This window comes from Dermacentor andersoni, chromosome 9, assembly GCF_023375885.2.
Source record: "Dermacentor andersoni chromosome 9, qqDerAnde1_hic_scaffold, whole genome shotgun sequence".
Taxonomy (NCBI): domain Eukaryota; kingdom Metazoa; phylum Arthropoda; class Arachnida; order Ixodida; family Ixodidae; genus Dermacentor; species Dermacentor andersoni.
The window spans coordinates 97,007,787-97,026,308 of NC_092822.1; the positions used below are offsets into that span (position 1 = coordinate 97,007,787).

Below are 18,522 nucleotides of genomic sequence, written 5' to 3' on the forward strand. Positions count from 1 at the left end.
AGGACAAAGAATCAGTAACAATGATTACATAATCTATTGTTGGGCTTAACTTACGAAGCGCCAGCACTACGGCAAAAAATTCAAGAAATATTCGTACAAAGTGCGGAAGGTACAGGGAAAATGATCAGTCGAGAACAGGACTTAATATACGCCTACCACATTTTTCTCGGTTCTGCGAGGCATCAGTCGCACAGAGACGACGACGACGAAGCGGAAATTTGGGGCGGTGCAACGCGTGCCGATCTGAGCGTGGAAGGTGCGCGTGGCAGCATTCGGAAGAACGCGGCCAGCGTGGCAGACGGAGAAGATTGGGTCCCGGGCGCGGTGGGAACCGGGCTTCCTGGCCCACGATCGCTCCGGGCTCCCGCTTGGATCGAGGCCCATGAGGTCCTTCCTTTGTCCAGGGACTGGCAAACGTGAATGCGGATCGGCACAGCGTCTCTTGCGTCGTGGTCAAGCTCTAGCATCGAGCTCGAGACTGCACCGACCTCGGTCGACGCCTCCTGGACGACACTAGATCAGCGTCGACGATTTGCACCTTCTGCGCAAGACCTTCACAGGCCCTCCTCCTTGTCGCATAATCAGGTAAAGCCTTTGCAATGGCAGGCTCAAGGCGTCCTCGTAAGGGGCTGGGTTATTCTATATTCTAGTCTGCTATCTATTCTAGTCTGCGTCTGCGAATATGTGTGAATGTATGTATGTATGTATGTATGTATGTATGTATGTATGTATGTATGTATGTATGTATGTATGTATGTATGTATGTATGTATGTATGTATGTATGTATGTATGTATGTATGTATGTATGTATGTATGTATGTATGTATGTATGTATTATGTATGTATGTATGTATGTATGTATGTATGTATGTATGTATGTATGTATGTATTCTTAATGTAACGCATTCTACTCCGAATGCACTTCATTTTGTTGCGGGTGTCTAGCTATTTAACTACGCAAATCTCGATGATAATACAGCTATATTGTTCACTTTGACCGATTCATCCGTTGTAGCTGTCGAAAATAGGGGGCCATAGGAGTGATTAGGTATGTGAACTGCGTAGACCGGATAAGTGCCGCGTGACTTTAGTTTGCTTTCAGTTTTATTATATCTGGTAATTATATATATTGTCAGCCCAGGCCTAATCGTTCGCTACACATTTACATAATTCATAAAACCATAGTCTACAATTCATGAATGGTTCGCATTATTTAGTCAACTACACTTGCCTGTGTCATATTTTCGTTCGCTTCGTATCGCAGAAAGAGCATCACTGTTTCTTTTTTATTGCCTACATTTATGAAACACTATGTTAACATCAGATAACTTGCTTTGTCGCGGCTACGGAGCAGCACATATAAGGTATATGACAGATAAATCATGCGCCGCTCCAAAGGACATTTAGAGGTTCTATGAATGACTCTTCGTCACACGTAACTAATACATCAAGTTTGTCATCTTTAGTCAATCTAGCAAAGATTGCTTGCGAAATTTTTGCTATTGGCACTTCGTTACGCACTTGTAAGCTCATACGCTTCGGTATTCTTGAACTTGCTGTTTGCCAAATTCTGTACAACGTATTTGTGTCCTAAAGAGGAATTTCTGGAATTTAGCTTTCTGCGGGAAATGCCGGCGATTTTGTTCACACCAGTTCAGCTGTTGCCCGCGTGCCACGCTGTTTATGTTGGCGCCGATGTGTTCTATGTTTCGCATGACAGGAGAGTGCAAAGGCCGCTTTATACTCTGACGTAGTGTTGACGTGCATGCATGCATGCTTGGCAGGGCGACGCCACGCCAGCGAAAGCGCCGACTCATGCGGCGTCCGTTGGCTGCAGTAGGCCAACGGCCTTGGTCCGCGTCTCGCCGCTGGCGGTGGGGCGTTCCCCGGCACTTTGCAGCGAGCTCGCAGTTTCTTGATCATCCTGAAACGCCTAGTTTTGTATGAAATACGCATGCGTCTAGGCGGTGTGGCGCGGCGCACGACGACGTGAACTGTAGAGGGGTGAGTTTTCGCGAAATGGTAACAAGACGAAGCTGGCATCGCCAACCTCCGCCGACGCTGGTTCACGCCCACGCTGCGTCGGACTATAAGGTGGCCTTTACGCATAGCCAAGTTTGTCTACACAGCCATGAGTTGAATTATGGGGTTTTACGTGCCAAAACCGCGATCTGATTATGAGGCATGCCGTAGTGGGGGACTCCGGAAACTCGGGTCGTTTAACGTGCCCCTAAGTACACGGGTGTTCTCGCATTTCGCCCCGTCAAAATGCGGTCGCGTTGCCGGGATTCGATCCCGCGACCTCGTGCTTAGCAGCCCAACACAATAGCCACTAAGCAACCACGGGGGTCAGAGAACCATAGTACCAGACAGTTGAGAGAGCGTTTATTATTTCCAGTTATATCGAAGGCAGGGAGGGCAGGCCGTCAGGGCATTGACGCAAGAAGGGGGAGGGCGGTTTAAGTTGTCTTCACTCCGAGGACAGTTGTGTACGGCGCGCCTGATCACTGCTTCGCGCGGCCCCTGTGTTGAAAGCGGTCTGCAGTGCCTACAGGCTGTATGTGCACTAAGGGTTGATAGCTCCGTATGAGCTATGTTCTTAGGGATAAGTTCGCATTGGAACGAGTTTGTGAGTGGAACGGGTTTGTGATTGCACTGCATAAAAATTTGCCGAAGAACATTGGAACAGACTAAAGTAAGGCAGGGCGCGCAGACCGAGGCCTAGGCCAACCATTTATATAGGACGCCAGAGGGGGCACGTGTGTGGAGTGGAACGAGAAGCAAACACGGGGACAAGGGGACCAAAACAAGTGCCAGATTGAGACCAGATAGGTAGTTTGGGGTATGAAGTGGCGAGCTGAGCTCGAAGACAGTTGCCGGAGCTTTGGCACACGCAACATCCCTTGGGACATAGCTTTTGACCACTGCAAGGTTTCAAGCTAGGCGACAGAAGTGTGCTCGATACAGTTATAAGCTAACGTATATTTTGGTGTCACTATGGAGGAGCAGCGTTTAGCCCACCACAGCCAAGTCCAAAGGCCTTGCGTTTTTTGGGGCGTTAGAAAGCTGTATTCGCCATAGAGGGTTTGCGAGACAACTAGGCGTTAGAAAATGTTTTACAGCATGTGGTTATGAGACTTGTTCCATCGTCGGTCCTCTTTCGCCACCAAAAACTAACTACACGGAGCAAATTAAATATGCTATTTATTTGTTCTTTCTGTTAAGGTGTGGCTTCCAATCGTAAATATATTGATACGAAACAGCCGCCACAGTGTGGCTGCACTGAGGAGAAAGAAGACGTGTGTGCCCGCTTGATATAGCGTTGCCATTTTGGCCTCCGTTAGGTTCCCTGTAAAAAAACTGTAAATAGCACTGGGCATCAGCTACACGTAATATAATGTGGTGGAGGCGGACGTTCCCCGTAACCGTCATGGAGCCTCACAGCGGTCCCAGCGGCGACAGTGCAACTTCGTATCCTGCTGGTGGCACTTCATCTACGCAAGCGTCTTGCCTGGAGCCCCGACCTACGTCGCCGCTTCCCTCCCCCTCGCGATCCTGGTGTTTTCACCGGAGTTGGCAGTCCTGATATTGACAACTGACTCCGTTTATATAAACGTGTCAGCACCCGTCACAGTTGGGATCCGACTATTATGCTTGCCAACGTTCTTTTCTACCTCGACAGAGCTCCACTAGCATGGTTCCAGAGTCATGAAGAGATATCGTGCTGGGATGTCTATAAAGAGGAGCACCGCGACCTTTTTGGCAATCCGTTCGGTCACCAAGTCAATTTCAAGAAAGCTTTTGCCACACGTGTACAGACGTCGACTGAGTCCTACGTGTCGTACATTCTTGACGTCTTGGCCCTTTGTGCGAAGGCTAACCCGAACATTGTGAGGACGATAAGGTTAATTACGTCCTAAAAGGCAGCACTGACGACGCCTTCAATTTACTGGCGCTTACGAACGTCACCAGCATCGACACAATCCTCAAGGAGTGCCGCCGTCTGGAGGATGCTAAATGCCGCCAGGTATCCGAGCACATCACGCGACTTTTCAACACAGCTGCTACATCATCATGTGACGACGTCTTCCACTAGCCGTCACGATGTGACAACTTAACCTGCATCGTTCGTCGTGAGGTCGTAGTAGCACAACCGGCGGCCCCTTCATTCCCGTCATCTGATCATTCTCCGGTGACAATCTCCTTGATCCAGGCCGTCGTCCATCAAGAGTTGTCCAATACCGGCCTGAAATCCATTCGTTCCGTACGCTAGGAACCTCTTTCTCCATGCACGTCCCCACCCCGCTCTTCTTACTCCTCAACTGAACAGCGCAACCTCTCCGAATTGCGAACCGTGGACGACAAGCCGACCTGTTTTAACTGCCGACGCATTAGACACGTCGCTCGCCACTGCCGCAGCCGCTGGACTTGTCGGACGCGCTATTCTCCTGATTACCACCCTCGTCCCTCCAATGCATTCTTTTCCTTCGCTCCATCTATTCCCGCCACATTATTTGACCCTGCGACACCTTTGACAGGACCCCACTACTCCCACTCGCTCTCTCCCTCCCGCTGTCAATCTCGTTCGCCCCCGTCACGTCGTGCTCTTTCTCCGACCTACTCGCCGCAGCCCTAAACAGAAAACTAGACAGCGCAGCTTCTGGAGGTGAAGCTGCAATGACGACATTGGCACGAAATGCTCGCTTCACCTTACCCACGAAGAAGAATCTTTTGGACGTTCTCGTCGGCAATGTTCCTGTGTGCGCGTTGATTGACACCGGGGCGCATGTGTCCGTTATGAGTGCCGCTCTTCGCCGTCGGCTCAAGAAAGTTCTGATGTCTGCCCCAAAATTATTTGTACAAGTCACTGACGGAGGGACTATAGCTATTGTTGGCATGTGCGCTGCCCGACTCACCATTGCTGAGAGGCACACCGTAGTTCTCTTCACCATCATCGAGCATTGCCCTCACGAACTCATTCTCGGTCTGGATTTCCTTGCCAATCATTCTGCCCTCATTGACTGTTCGGCGGGCTCACTTCATCTTGACTTGCCTCTTCTTGCCGACCCTCTGGACCCGTCTCCAAGTCATTTGAACAGCATGGATTCTTTTCGTCAATCGCCTCACTCTGTGACACATGTCAACTTGTTGTCCTCTCCAGCTGCACCTGACGGCACTTACGTGGTACCGATTCCGACCGTTATGCTTACACACGGTGTTACCATGCCGCACACTCTGCTGACAATTACTGGCAACCGCACCTGCCTCCCCCTTGTCCATTTTGCGCTAACCGCGCAAGTCCTGCCTCTGGGGATCTCATTGGCTATAATTAGCGCTTTGCAGGATGATGAGGTCAAGCTATTCACAGTGGAAGATCGTTACAGCTCCGCCCATACCATGACGTTATCGTACGGTACTGACGTCGAAATTGAGAAGATGGTTTCATCTGATTTTACACCTGCTCAAGCTGAAGCCTTTTACCGCGTTCTTGAAGGCTATCACTAAATATTTGACTTTGACTTGGACGTTTGACACATAGCATAAATCCTGGCGATCCTATAATCCCTATTCACCCACGTCCATATCGTGTTTCTGCGTTGGAACGAGCTGTTATCCAACATCAACTAAAAAAGATGCTTGAAAAGGACATTATCGAGCCTCCCTGTAGTCCCTGGGATTCTCCTGTCATACTTGTCAAAAAGGATGGAACGGGGCGCTTTTGTGTAGATTATCGCAACCTGAACAAAATCGCAAAAAAGGACGTGTACCCTTTGCCACGTATTGATGACGCTCTAGACTGCCTGTACGGTGCCACCTATTTTTCTTCTATCGACTTACGGTCCGGCTACTGGCAGATATCCGTCGACGACACGGACCGAGAGAAGACTGCATTTGTATCCCCTGACGGTCTTTATCAGTTCTAGGTCATGCCTTTTGGTCTCTGTGACGCGCCCGCCATCTTCGAACGAATGATGGACTCTGCCTCAGGGGATCAAGTGGTCCACTTGTTTAGGCTATCTAGACAACGTCATCGTTTATTCGCCCACATTCGACACGCATCTAGACCGTCTTACAGCGATTCTTGATGTGTTCCCCCGCGTCGGTCTCCAGTTGAACTCGTCAAAGTGTCACTTCGCTCGCCGCCAATTTTCGTGGATGCTAGAGCTGTGGGATCTGACACGGACAAAACTCGCATCATTACGAACTTTCCTGCTCTGAAGTCTACCAAGGACGTTCGTAGTTTCGTAGGGCCGTGCTCTTAATTCCGACGCTTTGTGAAGGGTTTGGGATCATTGCACGTCCCCTTACCGACCTCTTCAAGAAAGACGCCCCATTTTCTCGGGGTCCCGACCATGCCGCATCTTTTTCGCAGCTCACTGCTCTCCTTACCACGCCTCCAATTCTGGCCCACTTTGACCCGTCTGTCTCAACGGAAGTTCTAACTGATGCCAGTGGTCACGGCCTAGGAACAGTGTCAGTACAACGCCAGCGTCGACATGATCGCGTTATAGCCTATGCCAGCCGACTTCTATCACCAACTGTGAGCAATTATGCAATCACAGAGCGCGAGTGCCTCGCTCGTCTGTGGGCTGTTGCGAAGCTTCGTCCATACTTGTACGGACGCCCATTCTGTGTCAGCCGCTCTCTGCTGGCTACCCCCCCCCCCCCCCCCCCCCCATGGACCCCACGGGACGACTCGCTCGCTGGGCGTTACTTTCCCCGTGGTATATAAGAAGGGACGCATGCACCAGGATGCCGATTGTTTGTCCCGCTACTCGGTCGACGAACCGACTGATGCGGACGTCATCGCTTGCGTTTTCTCTGTGTCCCAGTTGCTTCAAATTGGCAACGAGCAACGCCGCGATCCTTCATTACGAGCCCTCATCGACCGTCTGGAGTCAACGTGTGGCCACGCTTCTCCCTGGACGTTTCTCATCAAGGAGGGGACATTATACCGCCACAATTTCGATCCACACGGCTCTGACTTTCTGCTCTTCATTCGATCACACCTGCGTTCGACTGTCCTCCACCGACTTCACAACGCTCCCTTGGCTGGACACTTGGGCGTCTCGCGCACATACGACCGTGTACGCCGTCGATTCTTATGGCCTGGTCTCGCCCGCTCCGTGCGGCGCTACGTTGCTGCCTGTGAACCCTGTCAGCGCTGGAAGAATCCCTCCACACTTCCAGCTGGATGTCTCCAGCCGATCGACATCCCACCTGTAACTTTTTTCCCTGTTGGTCTAGACCTTCCTGGACCATTTAATCTCTCGGACTCCGGAAATAAATGGGTTGCCGTCGCTTCTGATTATGCTGAGCTGTACGCAATCACCAGAGCCCTCCCGACGAGTCGTCCTACTGACGTTGCTGACTTTCTTCTTTGACTTCATTTTAGTGCGCGGTGCTCCGCGCCAATTACTCACCGACCGTGGCTGCAGCTTTCTCTTGGCAGTCGTCGAGGACGTCCTCCGCTTCTGCGTGACAAAGCATAAGTTCAGCACTTCCTACCACCCGCAGACCAACGGCCTCACCATCACCGACATGCTTTCGAAGTACGTTGCGACCGACCATCACGACTGGGGCCTTCACTTACCATATGTGACGTTCGAGTAGAATTCATCGCGTCACGACACCGCCGGCTATTCACTATTCTATCTCCTATATGGCCGAAAACCCGCGTTGCCCTTGGACACTTTGCTGCCCTCGCCCGCACGTTCAGCCACTGAATACGCCCGCGACGCGATCGCACACGCCCACCACGACCGCTAGCTCGCCCGCACCCCTCTCGAGGCCTCACAGGAGCATCAGAGACGCCTCTATGATTGCCACCTTCCCGACGTGGACTTTTCTCCAGGTTCTCTGGTGCTTCTCTGGTCACCCATTTGACGTGTGGGCCTTTCCGAAAAGCTTCTGTCGCGCTACACTGGCTGACACCAAGTGACTGATGTCACGTGTAAAATCATCCCCGCCGACCTCTCAGCGTCATCGTCAGCTGCAAGTGACATCGTTCACGTTGCGAGACTAAAGTCATAGCATGCACCTTTCACCGCGGATGTGTAGATTAAGCACCGGGAAGGTGCTTCTACGGCCGGGGGCGATGATACGGAACAAACGCCACAGTGTGGCTGCACTGAGGAGAAAGAAGACGACGTGTGTGCCCGCTTGATATAGCGTCGTCATTTTGGCCTTCGTTAGCTCCCCAGTAAATAAATTGTAAATAGCATTGGGCGTCAGCTACACGTAACAATATTACTCCTCATAGATCACCCCATGGATGCAGTCATTGTAAGTGCACGGTTTAACTGGTTCATTTTTCTGCGCGTGAAATGCGAAAAGTTCCATGTGAGTGCGCAACTGTGCGTCGCGACACTGCAAAAGTGATTTCGAAGAACTACCAGTGCTCACTGCAAGACACGGTAACCGTCTCACCTTTGCATACTAAGCGATAGCGGCGTGAACAACGCAACTCGCGATAAGCGGGGACGAACACTGAGGTGGAATTTGCGCGAGCAAGTGACGTGGGGTCCTCAATTGACTGCGACTATGCATCAAAGAACTGCTTACGGCGACCGATGTTCACAAACGGTGGACGCGAACTGCCAGTTGGTGCACTGAAACACCGATATATCGTAATTGTTGCCTTTTACGTCTGCTCACGCAGTCACGGACACGCAAAATAAGCGTCCGCCGAGCTCTCTCGATCCTGCGTCACGTAAAGGTGCACGAACTTTGCGACTCCAATCCCTTGAATCACGAAGCCAAGATATGCATCATTTACCGGGTAATCAATTTGGGCAGTTTCTGCAAAAGCAATATTGTGGGACTCGCGTGATGGCGGGTGTGAAATGCTGTAAACACAGCCAGCTTATTACTTCCAGTCGGGAGCTTACCGGTTCCAAAGTTTACGTACTATAGAACCTCCTTGGTGGAGAAACTCAAACTGGATTGCTCAAACTGGATCGTTTCGCCTGTGAGTGCGTAGTCCAATTATTATTCGACAGCTGAAAGCTATTAACCTCATGATGTGGTCGTACCTAGCTCTTGGCCCATTCTTCTAAGGCAGTGTAGCCGCCTTCAGCTGCATCAGTGAACTCATATAGGGAGCGTTTTGTTACTTCTGCGAATAATGCATGCGTCTATTGGTTATTTCGGGCAATGTTCTCTACGACAGACTGTTTCGTCAAAGTGTGTTTCACCGGAGTTTCCACAATTATTCTTGAATTTTGTCATATCGACACACATTCAGCCTTGTCTCGCATATTTGAGCGAGTGCATAACAGCAGCATTGTTTACACATGACACGTGTTTAGTCGAAGTTCTGTGTGCTTAGCTAGAAAGTAATCAAAGTTTAGTACAGCTCCCTGACAATGTTCTAGCAATCCGATGTATGGACTCGCTTCTATTGAATTAGGCATACTTTCATACAATAATTACTGGAGGGAACTCTGGCGCTAGTGTTTACGGGAGCTGCAATGAGAACGGTTGTACTAGCATGGGCATTATGGGAAGTACATGGATTTGCCTAAACTTCGTCCTTTTGACTTCAAACGGCTTTGTGACTTTGTAAACTCGTCATTTTCAACAATGTACTGCGTAATAAGTAAACGTCATTAAAATTGTCCAACGGGAGGATTCGAACTCAGGAACTCTATCACAGAAGCCTGATATTGAAACCATTAAGCCATGGACGCATGTATGGACAAGCGAATGAAACGCCCTTATAAATTTATCGCGGGCATGCCACTGCCTAGAGACGCTTGGCACGTTTCGATTTGACCACCTGGACAAGCTCAATAGTTGCAATTTATAGCAATTGTGCGTGTTTGCGGCGTCTTTCGCACTTCGAACAGTATATATTGCGCTGAAATTATATAACATTTCTATAGCGTAGTATACAAAGCCACTAAAACGTCTGAATCCACAAGCACGAAGAACAGACAAATCCATGTACTTCCCATCATTCCCTCTTGTTCCCTCTAGTAATTATTGTATGAAACTCTATGGAACCAAGTGCGCAAGCTATTTGCTTTCTGCTTCTATCACACGAGCACGCAAAATCCCTTTTAAGCAAGCGGTCTTTTAGCAAGTTTAAAGACTCTTTATTGAATAGGTGTTTCGCAGCAGACGCATGGCACCGACGATCTCATTTTATTGTTTCTTTCTGAGCACGCTACACGGAAAGCGTGGCGCTAGCGTTCGAAACAAAATCGGCCAAAATAAACTGATGTATTTCTAAATATAAAGTGAAAACTGATACTATTACACGGTTTGCAAGAAAATTTCAGAACCCCATGTAAAAAAAATGGTAAAGTAAATCTTTATTGCGGTAGGTTAGAGAGAGAGGTCGAACTGCTTACGGACCCGTTCGACCTGCTTACGAAGGCCCAGAAGAAAATGAGCCTTACTGGGTTCACTGCTCCTGCTGATGAGTCTAGGCGACAGAGAAATACCCCTTTGCTATATATATATATATATATATATATATATATATATATATATATATATATATATATATATATATATATATATAGTTGAAGAAACGAAGGAGCACACTTACAAAAATTGCATTTTTAAACATTAAAAATGCAATTTTCATGAGTGTACTCCTTCGTTTATTCAACTACCTATGCACCGTACCTACAGAATTTTTCCACGAATTATACATATATGTATATATATATATATAATCACTGGTTTCGAGACTACTCCTTGTCGGCCATCAAAATGATCGACGAACTCCGCTTCCAGCAAAGATCGCTCTCTCTCTCGTGTGTCTGTGAGCAAAACTCCTTTTCGGGACAAGTCCTTTTGCTCAAAAGATTTTCGTGTGCTTGTGTGACAGGGGCTATGACTCGCATTCAAAAAAGCGCCAAGCTCTTATTGCATCTGCGTGGCCATTTATTTGGTAATGCTGGTCAACACATTGAACCGCTTGTGCCTTTAGCTTCCGGGGAACTTGGTAGCGTGTTACACAGCATATACAGGATTGTTGTTATTGCAGATATAGAAATGAATTTGAGGCAGATAGCACAATTCCAGTTCTTGCGTTAAATTGCTCATGGGCGGAAGTTACTTGCACAAGAAATCAAAATGCGTTACGGAATGTGCTGTTCACCCTGTGGTTCAACCTAGCAGTAATACTTCTTAAACAGAATTAGGGAATAAATATTGACACTGCACTAATTAAGCTTGAACTTGTTATTTTACCGTTGAAATTGTTCACTTTACAAGTTCTAGCCGCTTAATTCGCAAGGCGTATTCACTTCAAGGCATCTTGTGGATGACACAATAAGAGAGCATTTTACGCGAGAAAACACATTGGCGTTGCTGTTAGTTTGGCGCATCAGTGAAATAAACGGCACTTTTACAAAAAGTGGAGGTAGGCCAAGGAAAATTGGACGGCGCGTATAAACCGGTGCCATCATAATTTGTTTTCGATCAGTATACCTTGGCGAATCACCGGCAACAATTAGTATTTTCAACGCATACCATAGAACGCTGTTCACCCTGTAAAAATGTTAATTAGGAAATTCGGGTACTTCGTAAAATTCGTGTTTCAATTTGTGGAATCAATGTTCAATTCTTTCGTCATGTACGTGGTTTAAGATTGCGTTATCTGCCATAGACCGGGCTATGTTCAGTGTAGAAAACTGCTCTATTTTGTGAACACTGTTAGCTGCCACGTGGCAGGTAACGTGATGTGTGTACAATGCGGGTCAGGGATCTCTTGTTAATGCGATGCAAAAGATTATTTTCTTGCAACCAAAATAATTTTTTGTATACTTACACTGCTGAAAGAAAGAAAACATTCCCGGCACCTTGCAAAGAATACGATATGCTGCGCACTGAAAAGGCATCTGACGTTAGCATGTATTACTCAATATGATAGGTTGACACTGCCTATTGCTAACACTGCCTATTGCTAGCTTTTTATAAGGGTCAGCCGACCAATACTTACAGTGGAAGCCGGTTGTAGAACGTTCCTTCGCCGTCTTTATTTTCAAGGATTGTGCGGCTCGGCGCATGGACAACTTGCACCATTGTCCTGGCCATCGCTCTGGTTGTCGCTCCTAGAACACCCCGAGTCGGTAAGTACAAACAATTACGCTGCGTCCAAGTTGCGTGAGGGGCCTTCGAATCTTTATCACAGCGTATATGCATAGCGTATATGGGGCTTGTAGGGGTGGTCATCTGATGTATCAGCAAAGCGCGAATAATGCTGACAACGGCCCTAGAAATAAAGTGAACACTTTCCTGCGCTTCTTGAACGTTGAACTTTTTTACTCACATTGGGTCAACTCACTGTTTTCCAGCTCATGTTCTCGAAAGCCTGCGGTTAAGGGCAGTTGTCAGCTATGGATTGTGGTAGGCAGGGCAAGGCCAAAAATGCTGGATTCAAGGATGTATTTATGACACAAATCGTTTTGCGCCAACCGGTCAAGATGCCAACTGGGCGCGGACAAGAGACGAAGAATGAGTGCTGTAATTCTTCAAGTAGCGTGTCCTTAAAAAAAAAAAAGGCATCCGATTGCGCGCATCATTGCGATGTCTTTCCTCTGCCGTTCGATTTGCAAAATAAGCGATCATACGTCTCCAACGGTGCGAACGCTTTTGAAGGTGCCTTTTAATTTACGAGGAATGTTGGATGTGATTGTGTAAAACTACGTCCGATAGCAAACGTAATGTCTTGCTTTATGCCAGTAGCAACGAGACCGGGTAGCCGTCTGATAGTTCATAGACTGCATAGAGTATGTCGGTTACCTCCGCGCCTGCACGGCTACTCCTCAATATCTGCAAAAATCTACTAATATGTATATTGTAATGAAGCAGACGCGCCCCTGCGCATGTGCCGTCTGAAGAGGAAGACGAAGGGCAGTGCCGTGATCGCGAGTGATTCCCGTGCTACGGACAGCCCTTCCAGTGCCTTGATTTACCTAGCGTTCCACACCGTTGTGAACGACAATAAACCTCATCGCATTTGGTGGAGGTTGCTGAGATCCTTCGCCTCGTCCTGGAGCTCCGCACTCGAACCCTGCCAACAAGATCGCCCAGCACAATGCCTGATCCCGCCACCTCGTTGCCTGCGCGCCCCCCCCCCCCCCCCGGCTGCCACTGTCATCTGCGCCGGCGTCCCTCGTCAACGCGACCCACCCATTTTCAGTGGGACCGCCGAACACGACGTGGAAGACTGGCTACCATCGTACGAACGTGTAAGTGCCCATAACAGATGGGATGACCAGTCTAAGCTGACCCACGTGCCTTTCTACCTAGCCGACGTAGCCAAACTTTGGTTTTTCAACCACGAATCAGACTTTACGAGCTGGTCCGCGTTTAAGACTCAGTTTGCTGAAGTCTTTGATCGCCCAGCTGTGCGTAAGCTACGCGCTGAACAGCGTCTACGCCAGCGCTCACAGCAGCCTGGAGAGACATTCCCCAGCTACATCGAGGATGTTTTCGATTTGAGCAAGCGAGTAAAATCCCAGCATGTCAGAGGATGACAAGATTAAACACCTCCTCAAGGGCATCGAGGACAGCGCATTCCAGATGTTGCTGGCCAAAAGCCCAACTAGCGCATCAGTCCTCATTAACCTCTGCCAGAGCTTTGACGAGCTGTGTTGTCAACGTTCCATCGCCCGCCAGAACATTCAGCACGCCGATTCCGTCTCGAGCATCGCGGTTTCTACCGAAATAACCAACTCGGCCCTCTCGCAGCATATTAAAGATTTTATTCGTGAAGAGGTGGCCAGGCAGCTCTAGTTGCTCCCTCACAGCGACGCACCTACGGCAGCTTTGCCTCCAACGCTGCAGCAAGCCATCCAAACTCAGATATCTGAAGCGCTTCCTGCAGCTCCTACAACACCCCTACCCAATCCTGTGAGTGTGCCGCTGGCCCATACGACCTTTGCCACTCACCCTACGTCGCTGCCGCTCAGTTATGCAGCCGTGGTTGCGCGGCCACCTGCACAGACAGATTCCTTTTCATTGCCCATGCACCCGGCTTCACTTCCAGTTGCCCGACCGTCACCACAGTTTTTGCGTCCCACCGAGACGTGGCGCACTCAAGACAAACGGCCTATCTGCTTCGCCTGCGGCATTGCTGGTCATGTAGCGCGCTTCTGTCGCCGCCGCGCCCCAACTGAGCGTACCAGGTTTGACACGCCCAGCTACGCGCCACAATACGCCGCCCCACCTCCATTTTCACCGCGACGTCTCGACACTAATCGTCGGTCGGAAACTCGGCGCTCTCCTCCTCGTGGGCGTTCGATTTCGCCCCTGCGTCGTCGAGTTCCCACTGAAGAGGGAAACTGACTGCTGCAGTTCCTGAGGCAAGAACTGCAAATACATCGACGTTCTCAAGACCTCAATCTTCGCCGCAAAATGTTATTAGCGTTTTTGTAGAGGGAGTAGCCGCAGTCGCACTAGTCGATACCGGAGCAGCCGTTTCCGTCATTCACGAGAGCCTTTGCCGCAAGCTACGAAAAGTGACTACAGTTCGCTCTGGCCTGGTGCTCGTCACTGCGAGCGCGCAGCGAATGCGATGAGGTTTGTCGTTCACAACGGTGTGGAACGCTAGGTAAATCAAGGCACTGGAAGGGCTGTCCTTAGCACGGGGCTCGCTCGCGATCACGGCACGGCCCTTAGTCTTCCTCTTCAGACGGCACATACGCAGGGGCGCGTCTGCTTCATTACAATATATATATATATATATATATATATATATATATATATATATATATATATATATATATATATATATATATATATATATATATATATATATATATATATATATATATTCAGTCGAACTATTTTTGGAAGCGTTATACTTTGCCCATAGCGCAAAACCTTCAGATAAATGGAAGCACACATATATGACCCAGTGCCCAACACGAGATACTGAACGGGAATGTTTTTTTCAAAGTTAACAACCGTCCTGCCTGCTGCCCACACAAGAACCCGCACACAGGCACATTTTCGCAGCCTCTATTGGGCGCTCGTTCAACTCCACCTTCAGTTCATTTCTGTAGCGTGGAACCCTGTGCCAGTGTACTTTAACAAGCTTATCGAATATGTGCAGCAGCAATTCTTGCGGATATTTTATGACATTCTATTCTTGTATTTTCAATTTAGCATGTAAGCATCTGCCATAGAACGCGTTGGCAGCTGACTACAGTGTGTTTCTACACATTGAAATTGTCTGTCGGTCGGGTCGGGTCGGGTCGCACAGCGCCTGCTGCAGATGCCAGCGTATTTATCAGCTTTAACTCATAAAGGCTCAAGGGGTGTCAATAAGTTTCCGGCTTTGTTTTGAAATCTGACTAAGCTAAGCTTTTCAAGTTTTTTTTCTCGATGTTTGATTGGCTTCTAGTGACTAGCGTGTGCGATGGTCGCAAACAGATTGATTTGCTGAGCTTGTTCTGTATGGTATGCATGACAGCATCCCCCTATACAAGCCCAAGCGATATAAACTTCCGTGTTGATTTTCTGTTGAACACAGAACTGCTCTAAAGCGTGAAGAGCGCGAAGAGTCTATTCCCGAGTCAAGCAAATGGCCAGACAAATTCCTTCTGCTATGGTCAGTCGGTAATCACCTGTACAACAGAATCACAATTCTCACATTGAATCATTGTAGAAGCACCTCTAACTTGCTGGCGGACCTTCGCAGACCTTTCCGTGGGTGCTCCAGCAAACGTGAACATCGTTTCCGTCTCCTCAACTCTTGTGGTGGGGAAGTGCAAGCAGTCGCTCATTGTTTCGCTGTTCAGTTTTCCTGTACGCATGAACCGTCACTGGGCAGCACGGTCCACCAGCCCAATCTCCAACTCGGCACACTTTTGACAATCCGATCAGCTAAGCTTCACGCCAATGAGCCCGAGTCATTTTCGGCACAGAACACATTTTCTAGTCAGAAAAGTGACTTATACGACATGGCGTTGGCCTGTCAGCAAAAGAGCAGTATCGCAATATTACTAGTGTTGTGGCCCTCTCTATGTTGCATATGGGAACCGGAGGTTCTGCTTTCTTTGACGGCGTTATTAGTGTCGATGTCTCCCATTTTCATTCTGTAGAGAAAGAAAACTCAATTAGGTGACAAAAAGGATATTGTAGAAATTTGATAATTCGAGAAACATAAAATCATAAGAAAGGTCTTAATATGGCCTATTTTGGGGCTAGTGGGTCTCTCATAGTCGAAAACAAACACTACACAGCAATCACTACACAAAAGCAATATTTCCAACTTGCTGATATGTTCTTGTTCTTTCATAGCTTTTAGTTTTGCAAAGATGCTTTGACATTATGAAAAGACGCAAGTAGAGAATACCATATTTTTTTCGGTATTGCCAGTGGCAGAGAACTTCGCCCGTTCTACAAGTAACGGCTGCACTGCTCATCTCCACTATACAGGAGAAAGTGCTTAAAGCACCAGAATATTGTTTAAAATAAAACCCCCGTTCTGTAAAATTTGACAAATTCAACGAAAGAGCAAGTGGCTACGCAAGGAAAAAAAAATCGCCAGCAATGATATAGTTGAACGAAACCGAAGTGCGGAACTACGTTGCAATCATAGCTACTTCACACGCCACAACTTCAATGCGCACGTCTGTATTAGTACTACACGTTCAGATGTTTACATCACCGAGATTCATTACCTGCTGGCTCATAATAACGCAACGGGATAAATTAAGCATTTAGGAAGCTTAGCGTATCGGAAGCAGAAATCGACCTACAGAATCGGGGACACGGGTGCACAGTTCTATACGGCGCGCACTCGTGGGCCTGCCGCTCCAGCGCACATGGCGACCCACCGCCGCTGATCGCCCGTGTGGCCTCCGCACTCGCGCGAGTTGTGCAAGTTGCATTGGCTTCTTGCAATTTCCGGTAACATAGGTAGAATTGAACATCACTGAGATCGCGGGGAGCGTCCATCGACGCGGCCAGATAACTTCACAACACGAACGCAGTCGCACAACGTCGCCGGTACACGTGTATGACGATAGTTGGCGTCGAAAACGATCGTCTAGTCTGCCAGTACACGTCATGTTTTTGCTCCTTCCCGGCGGGCGCAGTCTTTCCTCCTCCTCCTCTGCCATCAAAGCAGCATACAGAGGCGACGACTTCTTTCTCTTCGTTCTCCCCTTTCGCCTTTCGCTTTTCTTTCTCCGTCACAGCGTCTCTCTCGCCGCTCCTTGCGGCTTTTGCTTTGTAACGCTCTCTCAACGCTTCGGCGTGGTTTTTCGCAGACAAATTTGTAGCGTTGCTTTTAAACGTTATATAGAGGCCCTAGCCTGCCGCCGCAGAGATGGTCAGGCACCATATCCTTTGAAGGTTCGTTTATACGCAGCACCTTGCGCTGGAACGAAACTGTACCGCCTAAGTGCAGGAAGTTATGCGGGAAGAGTGTACGGATTTTATGATGGTGTCATCTCCAGGGTTGTTGTTGCAGTTGTTGCAGGTCATTGTAGAACGGGAAAGCCTATGATGGTGTCATCTCCAGGGTTGTTGTTGCAGGTCACTGTAGAACGGGAAATCCTCGTAGCCTTACTTTTCAATATTTATTTCTATGTGCCACGGGTGACACCACTCAGGAATGTTATTGAGATCCTCCTTAATTCCCACAATGTCTGAGGGAGTAGATATTTGACAATACCCAGTCATCCGCGGACAAGCGTTGGAGGAAACGTGAGTGGGCACGTCATAGACGCTTGCGGGACGCTGGAGCAGCAGGTGAGTTAGCGTCATTAGTGGCTACAAATTGAATGCGAGATGTCAGAAAGGTGCGAATCCAGTTAACTAGGGCAGGCTATATGTTTAGAGCATTTAATTTATGAAGGAAACAAACAAGTTCACTCTAAGTCTAATTGAGACCAGAATTTTTCCCTATTTGTGTAAAATGCATAATATCGTCTTCCCTTATTGATCGAACAGCGTTCACGAGGGTTTTAGCAATAACCGAGGTCTGTGTGCTTATCACAGTAAGTGAAGATGGCTTCCCCGTCTCAAGGCGCGTAGCACCACAAATCTTGCACCCTCTAGCTTCCATCAGCAGGCTTACAAGAGAATTCTGAACTCCGCTTCTTTTCCTTGAATTGTACACATTATTTGACCCGCATTACCTGAATACAGATCAGTGGCGTCTAATGGCACAAGCAATTCAAGTCGCGCAATATTTCAGCGTGCATACAAAAAAAATTCCTGAGTATACCTCTGAACAACTTTTTCTGACCTCACGCACCAACTTTTTCGGGTGCGAATAACCAACATACACTTTTCGCCGCTTATCTGCGGATGTAGCCGTACCAGCGTCCCCTTTCCATGCAAAATCATTCGTAGAATTATCGCATGCCCGGATCAAGTAGCTTCCGTTTCACTGCGGGTGCCGCAGAAAACTACCGCATTCCACACTTTCACATTCCAGCCTCTTTGTGCCGACACTCGCCTCTCGACACAATGCAAATTCTATACGATTGTCATTTTCTCCTTGCTGCTATCTGTCAGTCTCGTCATTCTTTTTCTTCCGA

General features: G+C 48.4%; 1 protein-coding gene across 7 annotated transcripts in view; it reads left to right on the top strand.

Annotated features, from left to right (window-relative positions):
- Positions 1–210: 210 nt before the first annotated feature.
- Positions 211–18,522, top strand: part of LOC129384144 (uncharacterized) — a 285,323-nt gene continuing 267,011 nt past the window's right edge. For all 7 annotated transcript variants that reach the window (XM_072284254.1, XM_072284258.1, XM_072284255.1 and 4 more), the window contains exons 1-2: positions 211–585; positions 12,008–12,090. The gene's annotated coding sequence lies outside the window, so the exon portion shown is untranslated. The remainder of the gene's footprint in view (positions 586–12,007; positions 12,091–18,522) is intronic.